The sequence below is a fragment of the Odocoileus virginianus genome, chromosome 4 (assembly GCF_023699985.2).
Source record: "Odocoileus virginianus isolate 20LAN1187 ecotype Illinois chromosome 4, Ovbor_1.2, whole genome shotgun sequence".
NCBI lineage: Eukaryota > Metazoa > Chordata > Mammalia > Artiodactyla > Cervidae > Odocoileus > Odocoileus virginianus.
This window is the reverse complement of record NC_069677.1, coordinates 23118449-23129795: the sequence shown is the minus strand read 5'-3', so window position 1 is coordinate 23129795 and position 11347 is coordinate 23118449.

Below are 11347 nucleotides of genomic sequence, written 5' to 3'. Positions count from 1 at the left end.
TTGAACACCAAGTAAGGGGAAGAAAATGGTGGCTGAGTTGTGCCCTAAGGAGTGGCTGAGGCGTGATCAGCCCAGAATTCTAAATAGATATGCCTCTCCCCAGGATAGCCCAATCCAGAAGATTCACACTTACAAGACATGGAAGTGAAGGGGGCATCCTGGGTTATATTTTCAGAGTCCACTGCAGGGATCTTAAATGATCTCTCTTCAGGTCTTTAATAAATGGTTTAATTTGCACACACTAGGTTTCCATAACTGATAGTTCAACGCTGTGCTTCCCCACCCCCACCTCCCAGCCTATAACAGGGACAGGGCTGGCTAAGAGAACGCTGAAACATTGCATTCCTCGGTCAGACACTTTAAAACCCTGCAATCAAACCTGAGGCCGTATTCGGAAACAACTGTATCCTATGACAGCTTATTATGGAAGCTTCTGAACTTCTAAGAATTCCTTAGTAGGAAACAAACAAACTACAGAGATCTCTTTCGAATTTTCTGCCAGGAGGAATTTTTTATTTTTCTGATGTTTCCAACTGTGCTGCATCTTTGCTAAAATATAGGTACACAGACACAGGGCATGTGATGCTTGGGTGGGCAGAAGGATAGTTCCAGCAGACCGGAGAGCTGGAGAGAGTTTGGGTCAACTCCCACACATTCTTGGGAGGTAGATTTCTCCATTAGCTCACCACGGACATCAAGTAGAGGTTTCTGGTGTGAGCATGTTGGTGTGGTTTCAAATCACAGGCACTTCTGAATCTGTAGAATGATAGAAAAGAAAATCTTGATTACTGGTCACATCTAGGATGCTGATACCCCCCCTCCCCCAGAGGTTTCATTGAGAGCTGTTCCAAGGGGAATTTATCACCCTGGCTTCACCTTGTCTTCTCTCTGGGGAAGAAAGAGTTACACTTTTCCTGCTCCCTGCCTGGACATTTTATTTTCACAGTTCTTTGAAGTGCCCTCAGAAAGCTAAGTGTCAGACTGAAGGCTCTGTGTATCTTTGCAACAGATTAGAACATATTCACATTTTATGTGTTCCCAGAGCAAATATTTCCTTTGGAATGAAACTGAGGCAGCGGAACAGGATCAGGCAGGACCGGCCACCAAAAACAGAAGCCCCGACCCCGGGGGCCTACATGATGGTTCCCCCCTATCTGCTCACTTAGGCCAGAGAGACCCACATTGATTCACTGATTCATTCAGAAATAATCACTGAATCTCAGCCATGAACCAAGTACTGTGCAGGTTACAGAAATAAACAGAGCAACAGATCCTGTCCTCAAGGGTTCATTAGTCAAGTAGAGGAGATAAGAGGTGTTTGGGTATGAATGACTCTTAAGTCTTCAGAACTGGGGAGATCAAACATTCCGAGGTGGGTCATTATTCTGTGTGTGTGTGTAAGGGTGGGGAGACCAGCAGAAGGTATGTGGTACAGTCAGTTGTGATGTGTATGTGCCTCTATGTGTGCGGGTATTGTTCAGTTGCTCAGTCGGGTCCGACTCTTTGCAGCCCTGAGTGTGTGCATGTTAACAGGAGTAAGCATATTAAGTGGTGGGGGTAAATGTGGGTGTGAGTGTGGTAGTGGAGGTGGTGTGTGTGTGATAGCGGCACAGTGAGTGTGTGTGTATTGATCATGGTGGTGGTGGAAGTGAGGTAGGGAAGACTTAGGCAAAGGAGGACGGGTAGAAAAAAGATGGGGTGTGTGTGTGTGTGGGTGGGTGGGTGGGTTGGTGTGCACATACGCACACGGTGTTCCCTGTGGAGGGTGGTTGTAGGATTGGGAAAGCGAAGGCCTACAGGCAAGTGCAGATGGGAGGAGGGGGCCCAGCAGGCAGCGAGCTGTGCCAGAAAGGCACGCAGGGGGGACAACTCTGGGTGGCTGGGGCAGGGGGCACATACAAGGGGAGGGTGGGTGGTAGGAGCTAAGCTAGGATGGAGTGTTTAACTTTGATAAGTGTTTTCTGATCAAGACAAAGGCCGTTTGGCATTCACCAGCTGTCCCTCTTCCTAGGTTCCTGCCAGGACCTTGGGTAAAAGGAGCTTTTTGTTTCCCTGAGGGGCAGACCCAGCAAGAAGTCAGGCCTCCTGACCGACTCTCTCAGCGTTGACTGGGCCCCCTTCTCTACCTGTGCTGCTGTATCACATGTGATTCTTAGTTGCCAGCCTCCCGAGGTCTCAGGGTGGTGAAGGTGGATTCCACTGGGCAAATGCTAGGTCGGAAGGACATGCTGTGTGTAAGCTACTTGCCAGCAGGGCATGGGGCTCTCCAGCGCTCTCACAAGTCAGGGCTGCCCTGGCTGGATCTGCATTTTGTGGCGCTCTTTAAAGAACAAACAAGGAGGCAGATGGTAGGAGCTGGCTCCCTTTCTCAAATTTTGGTTTGCTTTTCATTACTTTCCCCTCTCTAGATAGGGTCAAAGCTGCTGCGTGATTAAACCTTGACCAGATAAGAATGTTTTATTTCCATTTAATCAGACAAGGAAAAGAAACTAACATTGATAGAAAGTCTAATGTCTGCAAGATACTTGTCCTCTTCACAGTTCTCTGAGAGGTAAATATTATCATCCTATTTTACAGGTGAGGAAATTAGGGCTAAGAGAAGTAGGGTATAACACAAAATTGCTCTGATAACATCTGTAGTGAGTTCCCCATTACTGGTCTCCTCGCTGAAGCTTGAATGCAATTCTGTTTGGCATTAAAGACCATGCTTTTTTCATAACACTTCCTGTTAGGAGGTAGCATGATATAGTGAGGGGATGGTGTATTTTATCATCAAATGGACATAGTTTCAAACCCAAACTCTTCCCTGTACTGACTGGCTATGACAGCTTGAATTCCTCCTCTCTTCCTCGCTTTCTTGGCCAATATTCATCAAGGGCCTATTTTATTCACGCCAAGCACTGAGCTGGGAACATATCAGTGAACTGCACCATCCTTGGTGCAGTCTGGTGGATTGTGCAGACCATGAAGCAGGGAGCTGCGGTGTAGTTTGAGAAGTGCTGTGTTGGGGAAGCACCAGATACTGTGGGAGCTTCTCTGTCTGATATGGTAGCCACTGAGCCCAGGCTAGTTGTTGATGTAAATTAGATACTGGCTTTTGAAGACTTAGCATGAAAAAATAATGTTAAGTAGCTCATTTTTATATGAGTACAGGTTGAAATTATAGCATTTGAAATATGCTGAGTTAAATATTTGATTAAAGTTAATTTCACCTGTTCTTTTTTACTCCTTTTGTGTGCCTACTAGGAAATTTAAACTTACATATGTGGCTCACATTATAATTCTATTGAACAGCTCTACTCTGGAAGAATGAAGACATGGGATGATGTTTCCTATCTTAAGGCAACGATCTAAGAATATTTATCACGTGCCTGCCCCAGGAAGGCACACAAGAGTTGCTTAACTAGTAAGGGTTTCCTTTTCCACATCATCTAAGTGGTCACAGTGGAAGGGTTGCTCTTTGTGGGGCCCTCAGTCCCCTGTGAAGAGGGTGTCAGCTGACCGTTGCAGAGCCTCTTGTTTAGCCTTTTTGAGGATTCCTTAGTCTTGGGGTCCGACTTCATGAGAGGTAGCTGTTGTAATCCTTTCTTCCTCCTCCCCCTACAAAACCCCCGGCCTGGAAATCAGGTGAAATAAACATTGCTTATTGCCATAACCCCTAGCCATATTTGCTTTTCTTTATTTTAGCAAAAGAAATCCATGTGCAATATCTGATGTTCAATATCTTCATTGAGTTGAAATAAAAGAACTGTTGAATTAATAATAAAGTCTCTTCAACTTGGGCTTCACCTGCCAAACAGGAGACTTGGGTTCAATCCCTGGGTCAGGAAGATCCCCTGGAGAAGGAAATGGCAACCCACTCTAGTATTCTTGCCTGGGAAATCCCATGGACAGAGGAGCCTGGTGGGCTATAGTCCATGGGGTTGCAAAGAGTCAGACACAACTTTTCAACCTATTAGATTCACAGAGCTGAGAACAGTCTTGGAAATGGACCAGTCTCACTGAGATGCCCGCCACTCAAAGTGAGACTCTGATAGGTTGGGTGGCTTGCCTTGGTATCAGAATCAGCCAAGGTGAATGGGACACGGAACACATTCCCCCAAGCCCCCTGTGGAACACCCATATGCCAGCTCACATTGCCCATTCTTCTGAGAGGCTTTCTTCCAGCTCCTCCGTCCCAAAGGCTCTCTCCGGCACTTTGTCCTTTTCTGCTGCCTTTCCTATCCTTTTAAGCTGAGGGGCAGTAGAAATGGGAGTCAAAAGATGGAGATACGGTGAAGGTGGGAAGAAATTAACAAGACAAAATGGAACAGAACAGATGATTTTGAATAGACACTAACAGATGATGTCAGGGAGACTTTCTTGGACTTAACAGAGGTTCAAGTGAAAAGACAACATGGGTGTGTTTGGAGGAGTATGGATTTGACTTGAGCCTGGCCGTGTGGTCCTGGAAAAACCTTAGTTTCTTCATCTATAATCAACTTCACTGGCTTGTAGTGAAGAGCAAAAGAGACCGTGTTTCTGAAAGGACTTTGTGATCTGTGAAGCACTGCACCAGTGGTCATTATTAGCACGCATTAGAGGCTAGGAGAGGTTGGCTGTGAGAGAAAGATGAATTAGCAGGGTGGCACAGGTGCCAAAGAAAGCTAGTGTGGCGTTCAGAGCAAGGATACGGCTCTGTACTTGTCCACCCAATCCTGTGCTGTGCTCAGTTCTGGGAACCACAGTTTAGGAGGGACATGGACAAACTGCTGTCATTCCAGAGAAAGCTGCAAGAATAGATTAGGGTCTGAGAGTCATGATCCTATATAAGGATCCCTATCTAAGGGTCTGACCCATATAAGGGATGATTTAAGGATTTAGAGAATGTTTAGTTTGGATGGGTAAAAAAATTAGGACAGATGTTTCCAAACATCTGAAAGCTGTCCTGCAGAAGGGAGGAGAGATTTATTTTGTGTTTATAGTGACCAAGTCAGGGCCCACCAACGCGAGTGAATGGCAGGCAGATACGGGTGCAAGAAGTGCCTAAGGCTCAGAAAACCACTCTTCCTGGGAAGGTGGTGGGCTGCGCATCAGCAGAAATCCTCAAGCTGATGTGGCCGCATACAGAGAGGTGTGGTCCTGGGGAGTCCAGCTCTGACTGGAGGGTAGGCTAAGTGTTCTCTGAGAGTCCTCTGATGCTGAGACCGTGACCACACCCATCTGATCTCACTGATCTTTCCTAGCTGCTTCTATCACCACTTCTTGCTGCTTTCTGACTTTTTACAATTTTATTTATTTTTGACTGTGCTGGGTCTTTGTTGCTGTGAGGGATTTTCTCTGGTTGGGGTGAGCAGGGGCTACTCTCTAGTGGTGCTTGGGCTTCTCATTGCAGTGGCTTCTCTTGTTGTGGATCACAGGCTCTAGGGTGTGTGGGCTTCAGTAGTGACGGCATGTGAGCTCAATAATTGCGGCTCCCCAGCTCTAGAGCACAGACTCAATTGTAGTGATGCACGTTGCTTTGTTGCATGTGGGATCTTCCTGGACCAGGAATCAAACCTGTGTCTCCTGGACTGGCAGACAGATTCTTTACCACTGAGCCACCAGGGAAGCCCTGCTTTCTGACTTTTTCTCCCACTAGGATGGCTTTAGGATTTTAGATTCAGAAATATGTCTGTAATAAGTGACAGTTTGGGTTAATGGAAAGTGGGAGCGAAGAACATTTAAAAACAAAGGCAGTTTTGTTACTTTTCAGGGCACACAGTAACCTGTTACATAGTGGGAGGAGTAGGAACATGGTCCCCTGTGTTAGAAAATCTTGTAACTGTTACAGCAAATGGCTCATTCTTTGCTATTGTTGAAAACACAAACACAATTGCTAAAAGCCTTTGTTTTTGAAAGGACCAACATTTTCTTTGTTTACCCAATTCTTTTGTTAGCTACAGAGATCTAAGAAAACGCTACCATAAGAGTTCAGTATTATAAACAACTTTCCATATTCATAATTTCAGTGTTTTGCTGATTTGGTGACTTCAAATTCTGTACCAGAGGAGTTTTCTTGAATTCTTGCCTCTAGAAAAGCCATTTTCTTGAGGAAAATATTTTTCATGCATAGTTAGTGTTTCAGCTGGGAGGGCGATAGCTAAATCTCCCCAAAGTCTAGTGGGCAGCTGAGCTATTTCCAGAACTTTCTTCTGCCCCCAAGCAGCAATTACACATCTGTCTCAGTGGCCCCACCTCAAACATCCCAACCAACATTTCAGAAACCTCTACCTAGACTCAGAGGCACAAAATAGAACTCGGCAGATCCAGGTGGATGGGGGATGGAATGCGTAGGAGTGAGTAACATTTTGGGAAGGTTCCCTGAGGTTAGAGTCCTTGCCCAGCCCTGAGGATGATGGCAGGGACATGGAGAAGACTGAGGGTTCCAGGAGTGAGTTTTGGGGCTGTTGGAACCTTGTCGGTCAGTTGTGACAGAAAGAGCCTGGAGAGTAGACACCGATGGCTTTTTAAATACCAGGGAGTGGCCAGTCAAGCTGGGTTGGGCCGCGAGGTGGGGCTGAGAAGGCCACAGGATCCCGCCAGCTGTGGCCCAGCACCCGGGGCCCCACCCTCTGGGGCTGCTGCTCCATGGAAGGGCCCGGCCCCGAGGCTACTGTGTTGAACCCACAGCTCCTTGCCCAGTCCCACCCCAGTGCAAACTTGGACACTTGTGGCTCAGGACTGCCTCCACCTAGAGCCCAGCTGAAGATTTTGTTCTTGGGGTCTAAATTCTGGGTTGAGGGGCAGCCTACCCTGATGTGAAGTCCATGGCCTCACTTCCTTTCACCCTGTCAGTGTAGACCGGCTTTCTCTCTAGGACTCTTCTGTCTAAGGATGCTCTTCAATCTCCTCCTAAAGTGACCCGCCTCTCTAGCAGGTGTGGTATGGTGGTTCTCAAGCTTTCGGGAGCACAAGGATCTATCATAGTCCCAAGGTTATATGATGAAAACACATTGGAGCTAGAGGTGGTGGTTGTACAACATTGTCATTATACCAAATTCCACCAAAAAAAACCAAACAACACTTAAAATGGTTCATTTTATGTTATGTAAATTTCACTTCAATAAAAATATTTCTCGAACAAACAGACAAATGATCCCAGGTTATAAATATCAGATCTCAGGGTCCCGGTATCAGAGATGATGATTCAGGAGAATGTTTTTGATGTAAGCAGTCCATGGACCATACTTGGAGAAACACTAGAGAAGAGAACATGAAGCTGGGGGTACGCAAGAGACAGAACTAGGATACTTATGTGTTAATTATTGAGCAAGCTCATTCCTTTTTCTATGCCTTTGTTTCCTCATCTACAAAATGCTAGCCAATTCATAAGGGACTCTTCAGATGTCAGTGAGATTGTTTACATAAAACATCTAACGGGTGCTTATTTAACAGAATTTTTGGCTTCCTCTCTCCCTCCTTCAGTATCAGGAAAGTGGCACCTAGAGTTTCCATTTTTCCTGGTCCTGTCATTTCAGTGGTACCCACCTCCCCTGGCAGCGGGTAAGTGTGGAGAGGCTGCAGAATAGTCTAGAGAACCATGCACATCTCCTTTGCTCTTCACTGACCAGACAATTCTGGTTTCTCAAGACACGGCACGGAAAAAACCTACCAGGAGGTCAGAGGCCAGCCAGCTGTCATTTTTATTTACAGTAAACCACAGAGTCAGACACACATACACATGGTACGCTACAGAACAAGTCCACGGCACTCTGGGCTGGCAGACAGGCAGGCTGGAGCAGGCAGCCGCCATGACAGTACAACGTATCTATGGGTGGAGGAGGTAGTGGAGGTGGATGAGCCAGGTGGAAGGGATCTGGGCACTGGCATTGCCTAGCTGGTTGCTGCCTCAGTCTACGCTGGTAGAGTCTGCATTTAGGGGCTGCAGTTGAGGGGTGTTAGAACATTTAGCTTCATTCACCCTGAGCCCAGGGTTACCCCCAAACACGGAGGTTTGGCTAAGTTCCATAAGAGGAGGCAGTGCTTTTTGTTGGTGGGACTGAATTCCCTCCTAACACACTGGCAATTAGAAAAGGTAAAAGAGATTTGGTACAAAGAAGGGAAAATGTTTACACTTCAGGGTTTGAGTATGTGTATCTGTGTGTGTGTGTGTGTGTGTGTGAATGTGTGTACAGGTGGAGGGATTATCAAAGAATTGCCTTGTAGTGGTTTTTTTTTTTTTCATGTTGGCCCCCCAAATCAGCTGATTTCTGAGCACTATCAATCCTCCAAAAGGAAGGAAGGTAGATTCTTGGCTGAGAGGCTAAGAGTAGCCCTCTGAGGTTGGCAGGGCAGGGGGGATCTTGGGGCTTGTGGAAGACCCATGAGAATAAGCAAAGCAACGTTTGTCCCAGGAAGGCAAGATTGGTAAAGTGGGAAGGTCTTCAGAGCCCCCTTGAGTGATAGACGGAGAAAGTTAAGTTCAGTTCAGTTCAGTCACTCAGTCGTGTCCAACTCTTTGTGACCCCATGGACTGCAGCATGCCAGGCCTCGCTGTCCATCACCAACTCCCAGAGTTTACTCAAGAGGACTCCCAAAAGGCTAAAGGACACGTCCAAGGCCACAAGGCCTCCCCGGGTTGCTCTTGTTTCCCAAGCAGAGCTTCTTTCTTCACACCACCATGGAACAGGGCATGGCTCCCTTCCTCAGCAGCCTTGATGGAACATTTGCCAGATTTTTCTAAGATAGAAAGGTCTTGTTTTCTGCAGAAAGAGTAAAGTATCCATCCTTAAAAGAACCATCCTTAGCAGGTGGTTTCTTGGAGTTACAGTTACTTGCCACCAACAGTCCTTCCTCTGGGATCTCTCCTGAGCACTGAGGACGCTTCTTCCCCTTCTATGGGAGAGGGCAGCTGTCCTGTAGGCGAGGTTGGCAACTTGTTGTCAGGCCCTCTTCTCTTTAGTTGGGTCTCCTGGCCCTTGTCATCTGGGCAAGAAAGAGAAAAGATGCCGCAGGTTTTGAAATCTGCCTCTTTGGAAGGTGACCTGATCACTAGACCACCCTGCCTCTATCAAGACCATAAGCCACTTTGGCAGGTTCACATGGATCAAAAGGGGCACATTCTGGAGCATCGGGCCTTGTTCAAGTGTAGACCTGGCCTGCTCCCTCCCCGCGGGCCTGCGAAAATGGCTCTGGAGAGGATTATATATGGTGACACAGGAACTAAGGCTGAATGACCACTATCCATTGTTCAACTACCATCAACAGAGCACAAACATTTCGCCATGCAGGCGACCAACTCACTTGATGACTTCTAAGGAAGCGCTTTCCAACAGGAGGGGCCTAGGATTCCAGAACTCCCAGTTCAATGAAATTTTCAGATCAGTTGAGATAGTATATCAAATTGGGACTCCAGAGGGTTATGCTTATTTGTTCTGTTTTTGTTGATAGAAGTCAAACCCTCTTAACTGTCATGGTCTCTAGTTCCTCTTTGTTCCTGATTCTGTTGTTTTTACACTGAAACTAATATCTTTATGTTCTGGGATGTTGAACAATGTCATTTTGTGCTAAATGTCCCAACAGTTCTGTACTCAGAAAGGTGCTTTAGGCTGAGAAGTGACTCAAGAGGTAAAGAGAAAAAGGAGTGTAGCATTTTGTATAAGTGAGACTGAAGACAAGTTCTTGATGGGAGAAGCTGAGACGTTGGAATGCATCCTGAGACAGGGCTCTGGACTATGTCCTCTGATCTTTTGAGCACAGACTTGCCTGGAGATAACCAATAGGGAGATATCCCCTTATAATCCCTCTGATCCTCTGATTTTATATAAAAACACTAAAAATAGAATCATGGGAAAAATGAAGAGAAACATCATGAGGCTAAAAGGAAGAAGAAAAAGCAGAAGCAACAGGCTCTGGGGGTGGGTGGAGGTTGAGACAAGCAGAATATGAGAAAAAGTAAGATTGCTGCATTGCAACACGTTAAGAGGTTAAGGTACATGCTTAGCAAATAGACATTGGTTAATCACAAAATACTTTGAGTACATGAATAAAGGCATTCACCATCCTCTCCAGTCCCATTTCACAGGTAGAAAGCCTGAGATATAACATGACTTGCCCAAGTCCTTCCTATGAACTGGTGTCAGGACAGGACAGGGCGTTGGCCCATGAGAGGAGCACCGCAGCGCTGAGCAGAGGGCAAGGAGTGCTTGTTCCCAGTGATGCTGCATGGGGAGGAGGTGCTCTTGGGTCAGCAGGAGGCATGCTGAGGCCCCAGTCTTCTCCAGCATTGCCTCCAGCTGCCCAGGGCTGGAGTGCAACCCATTACTGCCAAGGGTCCTCCCCCTTCCTTTCTTTTCCTTGATGGCAGCAGAAAAACCAAGCTCTGACCGAACATCTTCCACCCTACTCTTGGGAGCCATGTGAAACATCTGCTGGATATGGAGGTTGGGCTCCCAGCCCAACCAAAGTTCCCCAAAGTTTCTTTCCTACCTCAAGAAAACAGGGTCTGGGCAAGGACGGGAGTTCTTCCCAAGTCAAGTGGAGGCAGGATCAATTTCCTGCAGATAACCTGCTTCTGAGAACATCTGACAGATCTCCATAAAATCCCCTACTTTTCTTCCCTTTTGGGGGAAAATAGAATTCCCATCTATGTTGTCTCTCCCTCTGGCCTAGACCCTGCTCACCAGCATCTCAGAAGGAACGTTTGAATGGCATCTTTAGAGTCACCACGAAGTCCTGTCCTCTGATCCTGCTTGTTTGTTTTTTTAAACTATTTTCTATTGGAGTATAGCTGATTAACAATGTGATAGTTACAGGTGAGCAGCGAAGGGACTCAGCCATACATATACACATGTATCTCCCCACTCCCCTCCCACTGATCCCATTTTATTTCTTTCCTTGCTCCTCTGTCCACATCCTAAGCAGTATGGGCTGATCATGGAAAAGAGCCAAGCAAAGGGCAGTGCCACCATGAAGAAGGCTCAACAGCTACAAGTGAACTTTCTCTGTTATTTCCCCCCCACCCCCAGGAAACCGTATCAATTTTGATCCCTGGGATATAGGAGGTGATGCTGTGCTTCCTCCTTCCTGCTACCAAAACCACTCATGAACAGCAGTATAGCCAGGTCTCTGGTTCAGAGAAGACAGAGGAAAGGAAAGTCATGCTGCTCAGGGGAGGCTGCACGGGTGAGCAAACACAGCCCACCATTGTCTGCAGGAAGGTCTGCCAAGAATTCTTCTTTAAGCCCTAGAGAGCTCATGTGTTTTCACGTCCATTACTGGTTCCTGGGCTTTAGGGTGCTGGGGTTAGGCTGGAGGAGGGAGCTCAGAAGAGATGGTGTTCTTCTAAAGAGGGGGTGCTCTGAGAAGAAAACATGCTCCCACTAGC